This window comes from Equus przewalskii, chromosome 31 (genome assembly GCF_037783145.1).
Source record: "Equus przewalskii isolate Varuska chromosome 31, EquPr2, whole genome shotgun sequence".
NCBI lineage: Eukaryota > Metazoa > Chordata > Mammalia > Perissodactyla > Equidae > Equus > Equus przewalskii.
Genome location: NC_091861.1, coordinates 28,028,174 through 28,046,584, shown reverse-complemented (window position 1 = coordinate 28,046,584; position 18,411 = coordinate 28,028,174). Strand labels below are relative to the sequence as shown.

Genomic DNA, 18,411 nt, shown 5'->3' with positions numbered 1-18,411 from the left:
AAGATTTTTATAAAGAAACACTATTTAATAACTATTATTTATGTCATAGAAAGTAAGATTCCTTGTAAAAATAATAATAACCCTTTAACTGCAAAGATGATTTATTAAACGTTGGCAGATAATCTATAATGAGAAATTGAAATTTCCTTTCCAGAAGATACAGTTCCAAGTCTATTCTAAAAGGGACTACAACGCAGACAAGGAGGAAAGTTTTCTGAGTCTAGTGGCTCTGGGAAAGGATTCCTACATGCACGCTCAACTACACAGAATGAGCTACAAGATTCCCAAAAACCAGTATCAATGCATCCCCTCACATTCACAGTCAACCGGGAAATGCACAGGAACAGCCCTTCCAGGACACTGCTAGTCCTTGCCGCCTGAGAATATAAAATCATTGGCCCCCCGGGCTGGCCCCGTGGCCGAGTGGTTAAGTTCGCGCGCTCCGCTGCAGGCGGCCCAGTGTTTCGTCGGTTCGAATCCTGGGCGCGGACATGGCACTGCTCATCAGACCACGCTGAGGCAGCGTCCCACATGCCACAACTAGAAGAACCTACAACGAAGAATACACAACTATGTACCGGGGGGCTTTGGGGAGAAAAAGGAAAAAATAAAATCTTTAAAAAAAAAAAAAAAATCATTGGCCCCAAATTTTACAGCTAATCAGTTGCAAAACAGAAACTGCCTAATTTATTCTGTCCCCTGCCTCAAGACCTCTGGTCTCTCTGCCCTCTTGCTTTGCCTGCTGAAGCTACTGAGGGGGAAATATGAGTATAGTCTGGGGGAGAACTACACTTAAAATTCCCTTACACTAGTAACCACTGTTATCTCCATCTTCCCACTGACCATTCCCCATCCCACCCAAAAAGCCCAACTGACCCATTCCATGGAGACACAGAAAAGGTAGTTTACAAAGGAGCCACGAGAAGGAAACCCAATCTCCTTCCAGGTTTCTTTCCTGCCAGCCTCCCCCCTGCAGAGGGTCAAGCCCACTCTCCAAGTTCTGCTTCCAATCAAGAGCAGGAGCATTGGCAGCAAGGTGACAAGACAGATGAAACATTCCACACTGTTTTACAAGTTTTCCTGCCTGCTCTACTCTATATCCCTGCCTCTTCCTCCCTACTCCTGGCTCTGTGTTTTCCATCAAAACCAGGACAAGAATGAGGTTTGTCCCCCAAAAAGGACAGGTGGGGCATTGAAGTTAGAAGTTAACGGAGTTGCAATCATAGAACCTGAACTCTGGCTGACACTTAGCCAGTCCTTTGCCTGCCTTCTCTGTGGAAAGTGAGGTTCTAAGGGCAGCCATCCCCCATCACTGATTTTTTTTTTCTTCTTCTTTTTTTTTTTTCTGGTGAGGAAAATTGGCCCTGAGCTAACATCTGTCACCAATCTTCCTCTTTCTGCTTGAGGAAGATTTTCCCTGAGCTAACATCTATGCCAGTCTTTCTCTACTGTGTATGTGGACACCACCACAGCAAGGCTTGATGACCAGTGTGTAGGCTGGCACCCAGAATCCAAACCCGTGACCTCTGGGCCGCTGAAATGGAGAGTGCAAACTTAACCACTACACCACCAGGCTGGCATCCCAGCACCCATTTAGGAGTCTCCTGAACAGGCAGCTTTACTGTAAGCTCAATAGTGCTCCTTCCATCAAAGTCAGCATTTCAAAAACTTTATTCACAAAGTAGTAATATACTCCCTAGCCAGTTTCACCTTAAAGTTTTTGAAAAGCTTCTATTCTTTAGAAAAATATTTTCATCAAACAATATTATAGTAACTATTGCATGTTCATTTTATATCCCAGCATGGTTCTGGGGAATAAAAGAAGTAGCAATAATCCCCACCCTCAAGGAGCAGGGGATCCACAGAAGACCAGACAAACAGGCAGAGTTAAGCACTTCAGAAACTGGAGACAATACTAAACAGTAAATGATTAAGCACCAAATGAAAGAAAGGAACACAAGTGCTTAGAGCTCAGAGGAGGAAGCATGGCAGCGAGCTGACATGACTTCATCTTAAAGAAACAGGACAGGAAGAATATGCAGATTTGTCTAGTCAAAAAAATGGAGCTTTATTGGGCTGGCCCAGTGGTGTGGTTAAGTTTGCGCGCTCCACTTTGGCAGCCCAGGATCCACCAGTTCGGATCCTGGGTGTGGACCTACACACTGCTCATCAAGCCATGCTGTAGTGGCATCCCACACACAATAACTAGAAGGACTTACAACTAGGATATACAACTATACACTGGGGCTTTGGGGAGGGGGAAAAAAAGGAAGCTTGGCAACAGATGTTAGCTCAGGGCCAATCTTCCTCACCAAAAAAACAAGGTGGGGAGGGCTTTCTAAACAGAAGGGGAGAAAGAGAGAAGATATGAAGAGACCCACTTGTACAGTTGGGGTGGAGAAAAGGGCTCATTAGGAGAAGAGTGAGAAGTAAAACTGGATGGGAGGCTGGTGATAAGACTCGAAAGTAACATCTCTTTGAAACATGAGGCTTGTACATAACAGCTAACAAGGACCTACTGATGGTGTCAGAGGAGGAGAGTGACAAACTAAGAGTTATGTTTGGGAACGATTCATCTCATATTCAATATTGATGGTGGTAAAAGTCAGAGACAGAAGATTACAGAGAAAAGAAAATGACGCTGGAAGACAGCAGTGGAAACGGGAAGTGAAGGACACAAGAGACTGCTGAAGACGGACCCAGAAACAAGGCAAAGGGAAGGGGTCAAGATGGCAATCAAAGATGAGCAAGCCTGGATCCTGGGAAATGGTGGTATCATTAATAGAAAAAGGAAAATCAGAGGAAGCACCAATTCTGCAAGCAAGAGCATAAATTCAGTTTTAGATATACTGAATTTGAAACGATAGCAAAAATATCCAAGTGGAACCATCCAAAAGCAGCTGGGGATAGAGGACTCTGGAAGGAGGTCAAGAGTAGATGTATCAATTTGGGATTTTGGCGACATCTAAAAATACCATCCTCATTTAATAATTGGAAACCTTTTCCTCTCTTCATAGCTGCATTAACCAGCGGTGAGCCAGCCTTAAATTCAACAGCCGCCTCAGCATGATCACAAGCTCGGTTGCAGACCACAGACTACAGTGCTGGTATTCATTTAAATTTTAGTACCACAGAAACTAGAAGCTATTTAGTAGAACAACTCTAAAAGGGAAATTATTTGATTTTGAGAGAATTATTATAAAATATATATATATAAAATGGATTTTTATTTCCTGTAACAATAAAAGAATAACTAATATACATGACTTGGTCTCTAAACATTAGCTGTGCAAAGAAAAGTGACTACTTGTTATCAAGATTACACACTTCTCTATCATACCTATACATCCACCTAACATTTATTTACTGCTTTTATATCCATTCTCACAGATGATCTTTATAACAACTTGGTGAAACTGGCTAATCAGGTAACATGCAGATAAATATTAGGAATATACTAACACTTATTAAAGATCTATGTGTCATGGGGCCGGCCCCGTGGCCGTGGTTAAGTTCACGCCCTCCACTTCAGCGGCCCAGGGTTTCGCCAGTTCGGATCCTGGGCGCCGACATAGCACCGCTCGTTAGGCCACGCTGAGGCGGCGTCCCACATGCCACAACTAGAGTGACTCACAACTAAAATATACAACTATGTACTGGGGGGATATGGGGAGGAAAAAAAGGCAGGAAAAAAATAAATAAAATACCTTAAAAAAATAAAAGATCTATGTGTCAGACACTGTCCTAAATACGCATTTTGTCATTCAGTCCTAACAATCCTCTTGTCCCTATTTTACAGATAAGGAACCCAAGAAAGGTTATCTTGCCCAAGGGCACACAGCTGACAAATGCAGAGCCCAGCTCTAAACCATCTAGCTAAGCTGATTCAAAAATAACAATGGTGCGCCAAGAGCACAAGGTGAGGAGGAAGACATACAGCTCGAGGACTATTTCCATTTTATTATGGCATACCCACAAACCTAAATTATGAAAGTGTTAGTTTTAAAAAGATTCCAATGCCAGGAAAAGGGAAAGGATTCACAACAAGTCAAAGAATGCTGCAAGAATATGACAAAAACAGATTTTTCCACCCCTAAAAGAATGCAAAATTGCATACTGAATGTTATAAAATAGGTCACTTTTAAAAACAAGTCTTCAAGAACTAAATATGCTTAAGAGAAGACTTCAAAAATGTCTATCATTTTTGCCAATAGCAAAAGACTATCATTTTTCAAAAAACAGTCTGGAGTTCTATCACATTTTAAAACAAATGAACTGAAACAGCATATGAGAAAATAAACAAAATCATAAAGGCAAAATCAGAGAAAAGTCTCACCCTCTCCCCAACCTCCAGAGCACAAAAGGTAAGACGTTAACGCTTAAGGAACAGGTGAGTGCAACACCACTCGGAGAACGGCAACGGATAAGAGCCAAGTTTCTGTCGTGCACCAGGACTCAGGCAGAACCTACCTTAATCACGTTATTATAAATCCTGACTACATCGAAGTTTTGAAATTAACCATCAGCTGAAATGCTTGAGATACAAGTAGACAGAGTAGAGACAGTACGCTCAAGGAAATTTTCTATAAAGCTCGGCTAGCTACTAGGTGCATCCATACGCCAGCAAACGATACAGATTTCTTTAAAACAACGAAGGGTCGGGAAGTAGGAGGGAAACGCATTTGAGAAACATCACCACACTCAGTCATGGGAACACTACCTTATTTTCCAAATCTAAAATACTATTTCTAAAACAATTGCTAAGACAGAACTCCTGAGTTTCAAAAACTCCAACTGAAAGTAAGCCACAGACCTTAAACTCTACGTTAACCAAAAGACACAAAAATGGTCAATAACGTGAAAAAAATCCATAGTACCAGTCAACAAAGTTACAATGAGACAACATTTTTTGCCTATCAAAATGGCAGAATTTTTTTAAACCCACTATTGGTAGAGATGTACTAAAATGAGTACCCTCGCACACGACCAGAGGGCAAGGACCAGGTCTGTCTTATTCACCATAAACAGACCCCCAGACACCTAACTTAGTGCCTAGTACATGGTGAGCACTCAATAAATATATGATAAATGAATAAAAATGTTATGTTTTTAAAAAATTTAGTCATTAGCTTTTTCCTGAAGAGACTCCTAGAATTCAATTTTCCCAGATTCTGCACTAGTAATCATAATTCACTTCTCATACCCGCTCTGAAAAACTTGAGAGCTTTCCCCTAGGCCACTCTACTTCTGCAACAGTATTCCCTCTCAAGCTCAAACCTTTTTTCAGCTAACCGACATTCACCACCATTAGGAGGCAGCATGACATAGTAGGAAAAATAGAGGCTTTGGATTAAAAAAGAGGAGTCACACTGCCCAAAGCGATCTACAGACTCAGTGCAATCCTTACCAAAATCCCAATGGCATCCTTCACAGAAACAGAACAAACAACTCTAAAATTTGTATGGAATCACATAAGACCCCTAACAGCCAAAGGAATCCTGAAAAAGAACAAAGCTGGAGGCATCACACTTCCTGATTTCAAACTCTATTACAAAACTATAGTAGCCAAAACAGTATAGTAGTGGCATAAAAACAGACACACAGATCAGTGTAATAGAATAGAAAGCCCAGAAATAAACCCATGCATGTATGGTCAGTTAACTTACGACAAAGGAGCCAAGAATAAACAATGGGGAAAAGACAGTCTCTTCAGTAAATGGTGTTGAAAAAACTGGACAGCTACATACAAAAGAATGAAACTGGACCCTTATCTTAAACCGTACACTAAAGTCAACTCAGAATGGAGTAAAGACTTGACCATATGACCTGAAATCATAAAACTCCTAGAAGAAAACATAGGCAGTAAGCTCTTGGACATCAGTGTTGGTGATGGTTTTTCGGATTTAACAGCAAAAGCAAAGGCAACAAAAGCAAAAATAAACAAGTGGGACTACATCAAACTAAAAAGCTTCAGCACAGCATAGGAAACCATCAACAAAAAGAAAGGGCAATGTACTGAAGAGGAGAAAATATTTGCAATCATCCATCTGATGATGGGTTAATATCCAAAATACATAAAGAACTCAGAACTCAACAGCAAAAACATAAGCAATCTAATTAAAAAATGGGCAGAGGATCTGAGTAGACATTTTTCCAAAGGCAAACAGATAGCCAATGGCTACATGAAAAAATGCCCAACATCACTAATCATCAGGGAAATGCAAATCAAAACCACAATGAGATCACCTCACACCTGTTAGAATGGCTATTATCAAAATGGCAAGAAATAACAAAGGTTGGCAAGGCTGTGGAGAAAAGGGAAACCTTGTGCACTGTTGGTGGGAATGTAAACTGGTGCAGCCCACCATGAAAAACAGTATGGAGATTCCTCAAAAAATGTAAAACAGAACTACCACATGATCCAGCAATTCCACTTCTGGGTATTTACCTGAAGAAAAAGAAAACACTAACTTGAAAAGATATATGCACCCCAACATTCACTGCAGCATTATTTACAACAGCCAAGATATGGAAACAATGTAAGTGTCCATCAAAGGATGAATGGATAAAGACAATGTGGTACATACATACATACATACAATGGAATATTATTCCGCCACAAAAAAGAATGAAATCTTACCATTTGCAGCAACATGGATGGACCTGGAAGGCATTATGCTAAGTCAAATAAGACAGACAGAGAAGGACAAATACAATATGATCCCACTTATATGTGGAATTTAAAAAAAACTGAGCTCATAGATACAGAGATTGGTGATTGCCAGAGGCAGGAGATGGGGGGTGGGAGAAATGGGTGAAAGAGGTCAAAAGGTACAATCTTAGAGTTATAAAATATGTAAGTCACGGAGATGCAATGAATAGCACAGTGACTACAGTTAATAATGCTGTATTGCATATTTGAAAGTTGCTGTGAGTAGATCTTAAAAGTTCTCATCACGAAAAAAAATTTTGCAACTATGAATGGTGATGGATGTCAACTGGACTTACTGTAATGATAATTCACAATATATACAAATAATGAATCATTATGTCGTACATCTGAAACTAATATAATGTTATATGTCAATCATACCTCAATTAAAAAAAAAGGTGAGTCTTAATTCTCCCACTTACTTGACATGGGATCTTGAATGCAATAATTAACTTCTCTGAGTTCAAGCTTCCCCACAGGCCACACATGTGCCTACTACTTCTACTCTGACTGTAACTTCCTCCACCTTCCCTTGGCTCCCTATGCTCCAGACACCCAAGTCTTTGTATTGCTACAATAAGTCAAGTTCATGCCTTCTGGCCTGTGCACTAGCTGTTTCTTCTGCCTCTAACGTTCCTCCTTTTAACCTTCACATGGTTGGCTCTTTCCATTCAGATCTGTTAAACGCCATCTCCCCAGACAGACCTTCTCTGACCACCCAATCAGTCATCCTATTTTAATTCCCTATGTAACAGGTATTATTATCTCGTAATATTTATGTTTATTTCTGCCTCCTCCCATTATAATGTAACCTCAAGGAGAGCAGGGTACTTCTCTACCCTGTGACACTAGCACCTAGAATATAGCAGGCACTCGAGCATTTACTAAAAGAATGTGAAGTACCTAAACACAGAGCATTGCCTTCAAAGGAAAGGCCAATTAGAAGTTAGCTCCCTCCTTCCCTCCACTTACCAAACCATGTGTTAAGTGCTGTACGGCATTCCTGAGCTTAAATTACCTCCTGCACTCCTCCCACTACCCTATGAGAAAAGCACCTCCTGGGAGCCCCAGATCTTATAAGCTACCTAACTCAACTCTTCACTTGGATGTCACAAAGAAACTTCAAACTCAAAATAGGAGCCAGGCTCCTCAGTGACAAGCAGAGTTACAAGTATGGAAAGGGGAAAGACTAGAAAGAACTCCGTGGTGCTGGACTGAAATGGGAAGTGTCAATATGAACACATGGTGTTTTACATCTATCTATAGATACACGGAGAAAGAAATGAATGTAGCTATATGTTATGTATGCATATGCGTCTCCTGGTTGTCTGCTAAACCCAAGTAGCAATAAGCATAGCACGAGATCTTGGTTTCTAATACCCTTCCCATGCCAAGAAATCAGGCTCTTAAAAAATAGGTTCTTTCCAGAGCTGGAACAGGAAAAGTACAAGATGAGCTAAGAATGATTTGTGTGTGTGTGTGTGCACGTGCGTGCCAGAAGGTAAGGAAATGCTAACAAATAATGGGGCCATGTCAAAAGGACACAGGATCCAGCTGAAAGGAGATCTCACTGGCCAAACTTGAGACAATTTGAACAACAAAATAAGTAATGATAATAAAGGATTATAACCCATTAAATAAAACAAGAATCAGTGAGTCCATCCTGATAGACATAAACAAAAAAAAAGTAAAAGAGAAAGAAGAGTAAGCTCTTTCTTGTAGTAGAATACCAACTAATAAATGAGAAAAACAACAGTAATAAATAACAGTAATAACTGATTCAAGCAAGAATTATTACTGGATGCTAAAACGGTGGATAAAAGTTTGATAAACACGGTTATTTCAAATTATCTCCCCATAAATTATTTATTAAAAATGAAGAATAATTTTATAGTGGAGAAAAGTGGCAGATACCACTTTAACCAAGTGATCCCAATTAACATCACCAACCTGGACCAAACGTTATGTGCCTCCTGATACAATCTACTGAGGATAAAGCACCTCTTCTGTGGCAGTCCCGTCAGATTTGCAGAAATTGAATTTAATCCTTAAGACACATTAGACAAATCCAAATTGGGGGACAGTCTATAAAACAACTGGCTTGTTGTTTTTATAAGATAAAAATACATTTTAGTAAAGGAAAAAAATTATCACAAAGGGTATTTGAGAGTTCTTTGTACTATACTTACACATTTAAAATTATGCTGAAAAAAGTTACGAAACCTCAAAATGCCCCAAATCAATCCTTTGCCCCCAGACTTGATCACCTTCTAGTGTTCCCCACAGCAATGAACTACCCCACCATCCATCTAGTTGCACAAGCCAGACACCTAGAGTCATCACTGACGCCTCCCTCTCCCTCAGCCCCCAGACAAACTGCCCCTTCTCACAGCCTCAACTCACATCTCCGGTGACTGGCTATCAGTACGCTTCATCTCAATTACTGTCTTCACTCCTAAATTTGTCTTCACACATTCACGCTTGACCTCGCTTCAAATGATTCTCTACTACAGCCAGGACTCGCTGATTTCCCATAAGCAAATCTGATCATGTCACACACACCACCACCAAACCCTAGGGTTTCCAATGACTTCCAACTTCCTCCTCTGACCTGCCAGAGAGGAATGATCCTGCCCCACCCATCTCCTCGTATTATGCATCCCCACTAGCAACGTGCTGTTCCTGGAAACCACGCTCTCTTCTACTATAAAGGCTTTGCCTTTGCATTCTGGTCACTCTGTTCAGAATGCTCTTTCTCTCTACTCTTTCCACCCTTTCAGATTCTTAGGAGCCACTGACCCATTCAGTTTGGTCCGATTTCCCTCCAATAAAGGGAAAGAACATAGCATTTATCCTGCCTGCCCTGTACCTCAGTGTAATGTACTTCCGAGACTATTCAATTCCATTACAAAAGATGAATAAGTTTATAGCTTGTAAAACATACGTGAAATCTTTTAAGATATTTTAATTACAGGCAACTACTAGCAAGCAAAAAGTGTGTTAGGCATAGACAGAATTCAGAGAATGTGTTAAATAAAGGTAAGTAGTTAGTGGCGTATATATGCTAAACAAGGGATAGAAAAAAATAAGATACCTAATATTCATAAGTTATGTAGGTGCTAAATATTCATGATACTAAACATACAAAATACTAAAAACTCACGATATATTAAATATGCATGAGACTGAAGAAACAAGAGGCAACGAACACTAAATATACATGAACACTTAATATTCATGAGTCCTTAATGTGGCCAGCCATTCGTGACACCCATTCTGGCCTACGTGTCCTCTGCCCAAGGAACACAAAACCCACGGCTGTTCATCAGGCTGACTGGCAAGCTGCAGCGATGGCAGGCAGGTGAGCCCCATGTCTCTCTGATACAGCAAGTGTGTATCACTGGTCTGGGTGTCACTGTGGGCCTTCTTATGCAAACCTCAACTCTGGTCCCTGTGACCCCACCATGAGCGGGGAAGGCTAAGGCAACAGAAAGAGACGGACACATGAACACTGCACACCACAGGATTCAGAGCGTGGTTCTTTCTCCCTCCTTGCACTCCATCCTAAGTGTGTCGTTAACTTACCCCATCCCATTCCCCTTGCTGCTCAGTGTAAACTGCTGTAACAAACCATATGACTTCAGCATTTTAATTTGCTCTATGAGCCTTTCCATTCCATGATGTCTGGGGCAGTGTGCCTGGTAGTATACTTGGAGGCTACCATTCATCAAGGTAATTTCCCACAGAGGGTAACCAAATACCTAATAAAGGGAAAGAAATCTCTTTTAAAGGAGTATTCCAGCTAATAAATGAAGAAGTCATGATAGAAAGAGAGACAATGAGACATTACGTGCCTCCTAGGAGAAGTACACACCACCTATGAAGTATGAAAAAAAAAATCTGAATCCATACAATTTGCTAGATCTAACTACCAATTTATAAGAAATACAGGGGACAAAGAGAAATGTGTCAAACAATATACAAAGATCCAGACTGTGAGAAACTTTACAGAATACTTTGGTTTCTCCAAAAACTAAACTGCAAGGAAGACAAAATTAGATGGAGGGGGAGCCTATATGTTAAGCAAACTTAAAGAGACATTCCACTCAATTACAAACTATGGCCTTTATTTGGACATTGACTGGAACAAATGAACTGTAAAACAAAAACATAAAGACAAAAAAAACAAAGATTTGAGACAGAAATCTTAATACCAACGACGTGGAGTCGTGTGATGAAGAGTGCTGTGACGACGGCAGTACCACGGCTACGTTTCAAAAGGGAGTCCGTCCTTGATTCTGGAGATACACGCACATATATTTATATTTTATATAAATATATATGAATATATAAATTATAAACATACATAAATATAGAAACATATATTTATAGATGAAATGATATGATGTCCGGGATTTGCTTCACATAATTGGCAATGCGGGGGTGGAGGGGCCTGTTCACAGATGAATCAAGACTGGCCATGAGTTGTGGACTGTGGAGGCTGGGTGAAAAGCACATGAAGATTTACTGTCGTTGTATATATTCAAGATTTTCTATAATCAAATGGCTTTGTTTAAAGACAAAGAAAAAAGCAAGAGGAGAGTAGAGAACTTCCATTCGATGATTAGGGAAGAGCTGAATGGTGCGGTACAGGGATGCGAGGCCTGGAACTACCACAGCCACTTGCCACCAGGAGAGAAACAGCCTGAGAAGGAAACTCACACTTGAAGGGGAGCACAGCCAGGGAAGCACCGAGAACTGGAGCCGGATCCCCGAGGAAACCAGATCCAACGCCCATCCTACCTCAGAATTTTGTGAGCTGAAGGAGCCAGTAAATCCTCTTTACTGCTGGCCAATTTGAGTCGGATTTTCTGTTACTATAAGTGAAGACAGCCTGATACAACCTCCCATTCACTTTCACCTCCTCTAGTCACAGCGCTGCCTCCACATTCCCTCAACATGTTCTCAGCCGAGTCATCAATAACTTCATTGCTGCTAAATCCAGCAGATTCTGTGAGACCTCTTCTTGCTTATCAGTCTTTCTCAGCTGCACCTCATACTCCCTCGTCCTCAATGTCCTCTTCCCTTGGCTTGAGATTCCATCCCCGCCCGATTTTCTTTCTTCCTCGTTGGTACTCTATGTCTGGCCCCTTTGCTGGCTCTCCTGTCTTGGGGCCCCTTCTCTCATCACAGTCACTTTAAAGTCACTAGCAGTTACTCACGCTGTTTATTTTAATCAGCACCTAAGTCTCACCCGTGAGATCTCCTGAGCTCCACATACGAATTTTCAAGGGCCTACGGCACACACCACCGTTTTAGTTATTCCTCAGACCCAACACTGTCTCTCCCACCCTGTCTCTCTCACACACACAACTTGGCCCTCTGCCACTGTTCCCTTTCTCAGGAAATAGAGTCAATCTTAGCACTTCCCACCATCTCACCTTTCCTTCCACATGACCAATCAATCACCAAATCTCATCTTCCAGCTTCACCCACTCCTTTCCATATCCACGGCTCCCATCTAAATTCAAGCTGCCATCCTCTCTCACCTGCACCAGAATAACTTCGTAACTGTCTTTCCCCTTCATAACTCTCAGTCTCTCCCAATACATTTTCTACTGTTTCCAAGTGATCTTTTTTTTATTGAGATAAAATACACATAAGCTTTACCATTTTAGCCATTTTTAAGTGTATGCCAAGAGAGCTTTTGAAAAACGGTTTCCAATGACGTCACCTGGCTTAAGACAGAAACTGAGTAGCTCTGGGTCCAGGTGGGAAGGAGACTTTTCACTAGATCTTTTTTTTTTTAAAGATTTTATTTTTCCTTTTTCTCCCCAAAGCCTCCCAGTACATAGTTGTGAATTTTTAGTTGTGGGTCCTTCTAGTTGTGGCATGTGGGACGCCACCTCAACGTGGCCCGACAAGCGGTGCCATGTCCGCACCCAGGATTCGAACCAGCAAAACCCTGGGCCACCGAAGTGGAGGGGGAGAACTTGACCTCTAGCCACGGGGCCGGCCCCTACATCGATCGTTCTATACCGTCTGAGCTGAATCTGTGCCAGCCTCACCTATTCAAAAAACATTTCTAAGTATCAAAAGGTAAATTTTTAAGAACTTATAATCAAAACCTCTAGCATCTATGTAAAAAAAAATTGAGGTAGCTTAAAAAAAGACATTTCTGCTCTTTCAAAATCTGTTACAATTCTACAAAACATATATACAAAACATATAAATTAGAGAAAAATTTACCAGGTCAGCAACCTCTTTACTTGAATGTCATCAAAAAAGAGAATGGAAAAACGAGAAGACAGTTGAAAATGAGAAGCTTGAGTAGTAGTAGTAAAAAGCCACTAGAAATGAAACCATCTGCTTTTGAAAGCTGCCTTCTCTGAGGACAAAGGTCTTTTAAAATATTTCAAATGTTTCAAATGTCCTTTATTCCAAGAGCCCAAAGTACTTAAAATTTGCATGAAATTCTCATTTTAGGGACAGAAAATGGTGTGAAGCACAGGATTAGGAATGGGTTAACAAAGTTCAAAATAACCTTTTAAGATCACGCACATACCAGGAACCTGTGTCTGTGAAAAATGGAGTGGGGAGATGAACACTTCCTTCAGCTAACTGAAATCCCATCTCTTCAGCTCAAGAAGACAGGGCCCAGGTCCTTCATAAACACTCCTAGGCATAAGTGCAGAGTGCAGCTCTACTGTGCTTTCCTATCCTGTTTTCCTACCTACTGTTCTATTTCTCCTAGTTCATAGGAAAAAATATTTTTAATAAAAAGAATTCTTTGAAATTATTCTAAGAAATATAATCCTATTCCACAATGGGAAACAGAAAAGGGAACCTAAATCTGAGACTGATAAATTCTAACACTTTGCAATTTATGTTTTCTTCTAAAGAACTCAAAGCCATAGAGATACTTAATATCATGACCCTGGAGCAAGCAGGGAAACTGAGACGAAGAGTACTTTAGGAAAATGCACCCCCAAAAAGGGGAGCAAGTGGTAGAGGGAGACCTAGGAAGATACTACTACAAAGCCCTTTAATCTAAAATGTTACGCTGGCAAAGAGTCGATGTGTAAAAAAAAAGGAAAACTATGCAAGATGAGTAGAAAAAGTGCTAAATGTGGTCAATGAAAACAATTACTATCTCAGCTAAAGCACCAAGCTTGTCACTACTAATCAATGTGCAGTATTTAATTTAAACATCCTTCTTTGTAATTTACCAATAGAAAAGGTTCATACACTAGTATACAGGGAAAACTAGATCCAAGGGAGGTACGAGGGAAGCCTTGAAATGACAGACCAGGGGCCCGGCCAGTGGCACAGTGGTTAAGTTCATGCACTACGCTTCGGCGGCCTGGGGTTCATAGGTTTGGATCCCAGGCTCGGACATCCGCACTGCTCATCAAGCCATGCTGTGGCGGCATCCCACATACAAAATAGAGGTAGACGGGCACAGATGTTAACTCAGCAACAATATTCCTCAAGCAAAAAGAGGAACACTGGCACAGACGTTAGTGCAGGGCCAGTCTTCACCAAAGAATTTTAAAAATTAAAAAGAAATTTTAAAAAAGAAGTGACAGACCAATGCTAAATATTATTTCCCATTTCTGTACTAACTAATCAAATATAAATAGGCTTGTTCAAGAAAAATTAAACATACTTTTAAATTCTGCAAAAAAATTTAAGACTTACATTTGAAAGGTGTGATGCTTTCTTTATGCCTTCGCTCCCAGTACTATGCTATAAAACTGTAATGAACCACAGGAAAAGTACAACATAGAGGCTAAAACACAAACTTTAGTATCATCAGGCTCTTCTTCCCGTTCCACTTCAAGCTGGACAATCAACGGCAAGCTGCCTAACCCCTCTAAACCTGCTTCCCCATTAAAAAGGGCAAACTATCATATTTCCGAAATCCTTATTTTCCACGTGAATATTTGTGAAATCACGTCTTATAATTAATTTGTACTTTAATGTACAAAAAACCTTTTTTTTTTAGATTTTTTTATTTTTCCTGTTTCTCCCAAAGCTCCCCATTACACAGTTGTGTATTTTCAGTTGTGGGTCCTTCTAGTTGTGGCATGTGGGATGCGGCCTCAGCGTGGCCTGATGAGCGGTGCCATGTCCACGCCCAGGATTCGAACTGGCAAAACCCTGGGCCGCTGAAGCAGAGTGCGTGAACTTAACCACTTGGCCATGGGGCCGGCCCCCCAAAAATCTTTAAATTGAGTGTGTCTTACAATCTTTAGAGCAGTGGTTCTCAAGTCATTTTGCCCTCCAGGAGACATGTGGCAATGTCTGGAGACATTTTTGGTTGTCACAAGTGGGGTGGAAGTGGGGTGGGAAATACCGCTGTCATCTAGTAGACGGAGGTCAGGGATGCTGCTAAAACCCTACAGTGCACAGGACGGCCTCCCACAACAAAGAAGCCAATAGTTCTGCGGTTGGGAAACCCTGCTTTAGAGCTGAAGAAGAAGAAATAAGATACTATCTACTTAATAAGGTCATTCTCAGAGTAAAAGAAATAATACATGTAAAATGTTCAAAATTGTACTTAGTACAAATCACATGTCCAATAAAAGCTGTTTTTTTAAATTCAATGTGCTTAAGATAATTTACTTACCTACTAAATAAATACCAAATTCCTTAACCTGGCCCTTCAAACAATTCTGTCCCAATTTGCCTCTCAAGCTAGGTCTCCCACCACTTCATCACATAAACCTCTTCCAATGCAACTGGTCTGTGTTGTCTCACTACACTACCTGGGTTTCACAACTTCATGCCTGCACACAAACCACTTCCTCCATCTACAATGCCAGCCTGACCCCCTTCAGGGTCTAGTCTAACTACCACCTCCACTTCAGAGGTGTCCTTTACAGGTCAAGAGGCTGAAAGTGACCTCTCTCCCGTCTCCCACCCTGCACCCCGGCACGTCACTGCTCCAGTTCCACGGCTCATGTATTTCCTGAACTCCACTATAGGTATTCCTTTATCCTATCTCCCCTACTAGCACAAACTCTTAGAGGAAAGGCACGGTTTAAAAACCTGTAGCATTTGACACTGTTAATAAGACCACACCCCTTGAAACCTTCTTCCAGAGCCTCAGTAGTATCATACTTTCTTAATTCTCTTCCTAACTCTCTGATTGCTCTATTTCTGCCTCTTTACCTCGTGCCCCACTCCCAAAACCATTCTAAGTGTTCACTAGAATCCCTAGATTCTGTCTCAAGTTTCTTCTCTCCCTCTACAATCTCATCTACTTCCAATTTCAATTACACTGCTCTACACAGAAGATTCCCAAATTGTTATTTCTAGCCTCAACTTCTCAATCATATTCCATACCTACATGTATACCTATCTACTGCACTGAATTTCTCAGATAAGCTATTTGGCCAACAGATCAAGTTCATGGTTCCCAAAAACAAAGCTGACTTCTCATTCCAATTTGCGGCTCTCTCCCTCTCTGACAACAGCATCACAATTCATCCTCCCAGTCACTACATCCCAAAACCTCAGGTGACCCCATGCTCCTAAAAACCCCAGGTGACCTCATCCTCTAATGTATTACCATTTTATTTAAACCATTCCCCCATGCATCCCAAATTCAGTCATTTAGAAATACTAGGGATTAAATCTCTGCAACACTTTTTCTATCTTTGCCTCTTTTCCATTAATTTGGCTTCTACTCCTGTGGTATAGTGGTTAAGAGCACAGACTCAAGTCAGATTCCCCGGGTTCAGATCCCACCCACCCTAAGCTGTGTGGCTTTGGATGAGTTCTTAAACCTCTGGGCCTCGCTTCCCTCATCAGTAAAACTGGAATGATTAATACTTTCCACCTCTCTAGGCTGTCATGAGGATTAAAATGAGATAACACATGAAAAGGGCTTGGCACAGAGTAAGCACTCAATAAATATTAGCAGCTTTATCATCATTTCCACCCTGCTCAAGCCCTCATGATCTCCTGCCTGGACTCCTGCAGTAACTTCCCAAACCGGCCTCTCTGCTATCAGTCACTCTTAGACACAGGGCTACCCACTGCCATCGCAACCTTCACATACACGTAAGAGTTAGAACTTACGTAGGGCTTGGACAACAAAATGTGTTGGGATACACAGTGAAATGTAACAAGGTGTATTTACAATAGCAAATAGTTTTGTTTTTTTTTTTGAGGAAGATTAGCCCTGAGCTAACATCTGTTGCCAATCCTCCTCTTTTTGCTGAGGAAGACTAGCCCTGAGCTAACATCCGTGCCCACCTTCCTCCATTTTATATGTGGGACGCCTACCACAGCATGGCGTGCCAAGTGGTGCCATGTCCGCACCTGGGATCCAAACTGGCAATCCCGGGACCGCCAAAGCGGAACATGCAACTTAACCGCTGCATCACCGGGCCGGCCCCAGCAAACAATTTTATATTCCTAAACTAATGGTATGAAAGGGAGAATGATAGTTGATAAAGTTGAAATAGTAAATTGACACTAGGAAGTGAGCCTTAAATTTCATATTAAGAACTCTAAACTCAAGAATCTAGTAAGGAGGAGTGTCATAAAAGGTTGTGCACCTCCCGCTTTCCCCAAAGGATGTAAGGGAGTAGAACACTTAGAGGAAACCCAGTAACATCATTGCTGAAATGGGTTAAGCTGTTCAAATGCAGCAGCACAGACAGCACGAACATTTAATTCCCTCTGCTTTTGCAATTTGCTTAAAGTAATTAGAATATCTATTGTTTCAGATTCATCTAAACAAACTCTTTTTCATCTGATCAAAACTGCATCTGCAGGGCCGGCCCCGTGGCCGAGTGGTTAAGTCCGCATACTCTGCTTCGGTGGCCTGGGGTTGGCCAGCTGGGATCCTGGAAGCCACGCTGAGGTGGCGTCCCACGTAGCACAACTAGAAAGACCTGCAACTAGGATTTACAACTACGTACTGGGGCTCTGGGAGGGCAAAAAAAAACTGTATATGCATTCTCCCACAAAATAAACTTAAGATTTGGGCTCTCTGGAATATTTTTAGTGTGAAGAGAAGAATGATTCAAAGCTCCTGACATCCCAAATTAAGCAAATACTCCATCTGCTTTCCAGGTACTACAATCCTGGTGCTTTATTTCTTTTTTGTGGTTCGATAACTTCATTCTATGCCCACAATTGATTTCTAGCTATCATTTTAAATGACTTTTGGTCATTTAAGACAACATATGGTTCTAAAAGTGACTACTTTTTAATATGTCAAAAATTAGAAAGTATCTGATGGAAAAAGAATACCTCAGTGCCTGAAGAGCCTATATGTCATCATTAAAGAAGTGGTTTTAGTAAATCATGACTTAAAGTTGGGCTAATTTTTTGAATGATTAACTGAATACTATTAGGTAATACCTTTGAAACATGTTGTCTATTAACATTTGCTACATAACAGTGTCTCCAGTAAATAAAGAATATTTATATCAAAAGAAATTAATCCTTTTTTCCATTCACTCCATATAAACACATACTTTGAAAGACTACTGATTAAAGAATAAACATTCTTTAATAATGTAATATTCTTAACAATGTAATAATTTCCTGTTACTAAGCCACTCTCTTAAGGTCTTCTAAAGTTGTTTTTCATTCCATTTTGAATATGATGTCTTTATCCATGCCAACTGCCGCCAAGGCAAATGTTAAGTGGGTACCAACAATATTCATCTAAACTA

At 40.9% G+C, this 18,411-nt stretch overlaps 1 protein-coding gene across 7 annotated transcripts in view; it reads right to left on the bottom strand.

Annotated features, from left to right (window-relative positions):
- CAMSAP2 (calmodulin regulated spectrin associated protein family member 2) overlaps positions 1-18,411 on the bottom strand; it is a 110,437-nt gene that overhangs the window by 89,221 nt on the left and 2,805 nt on the right. The gene's annotated exons all lie outside the window — the stretch shown is intronic.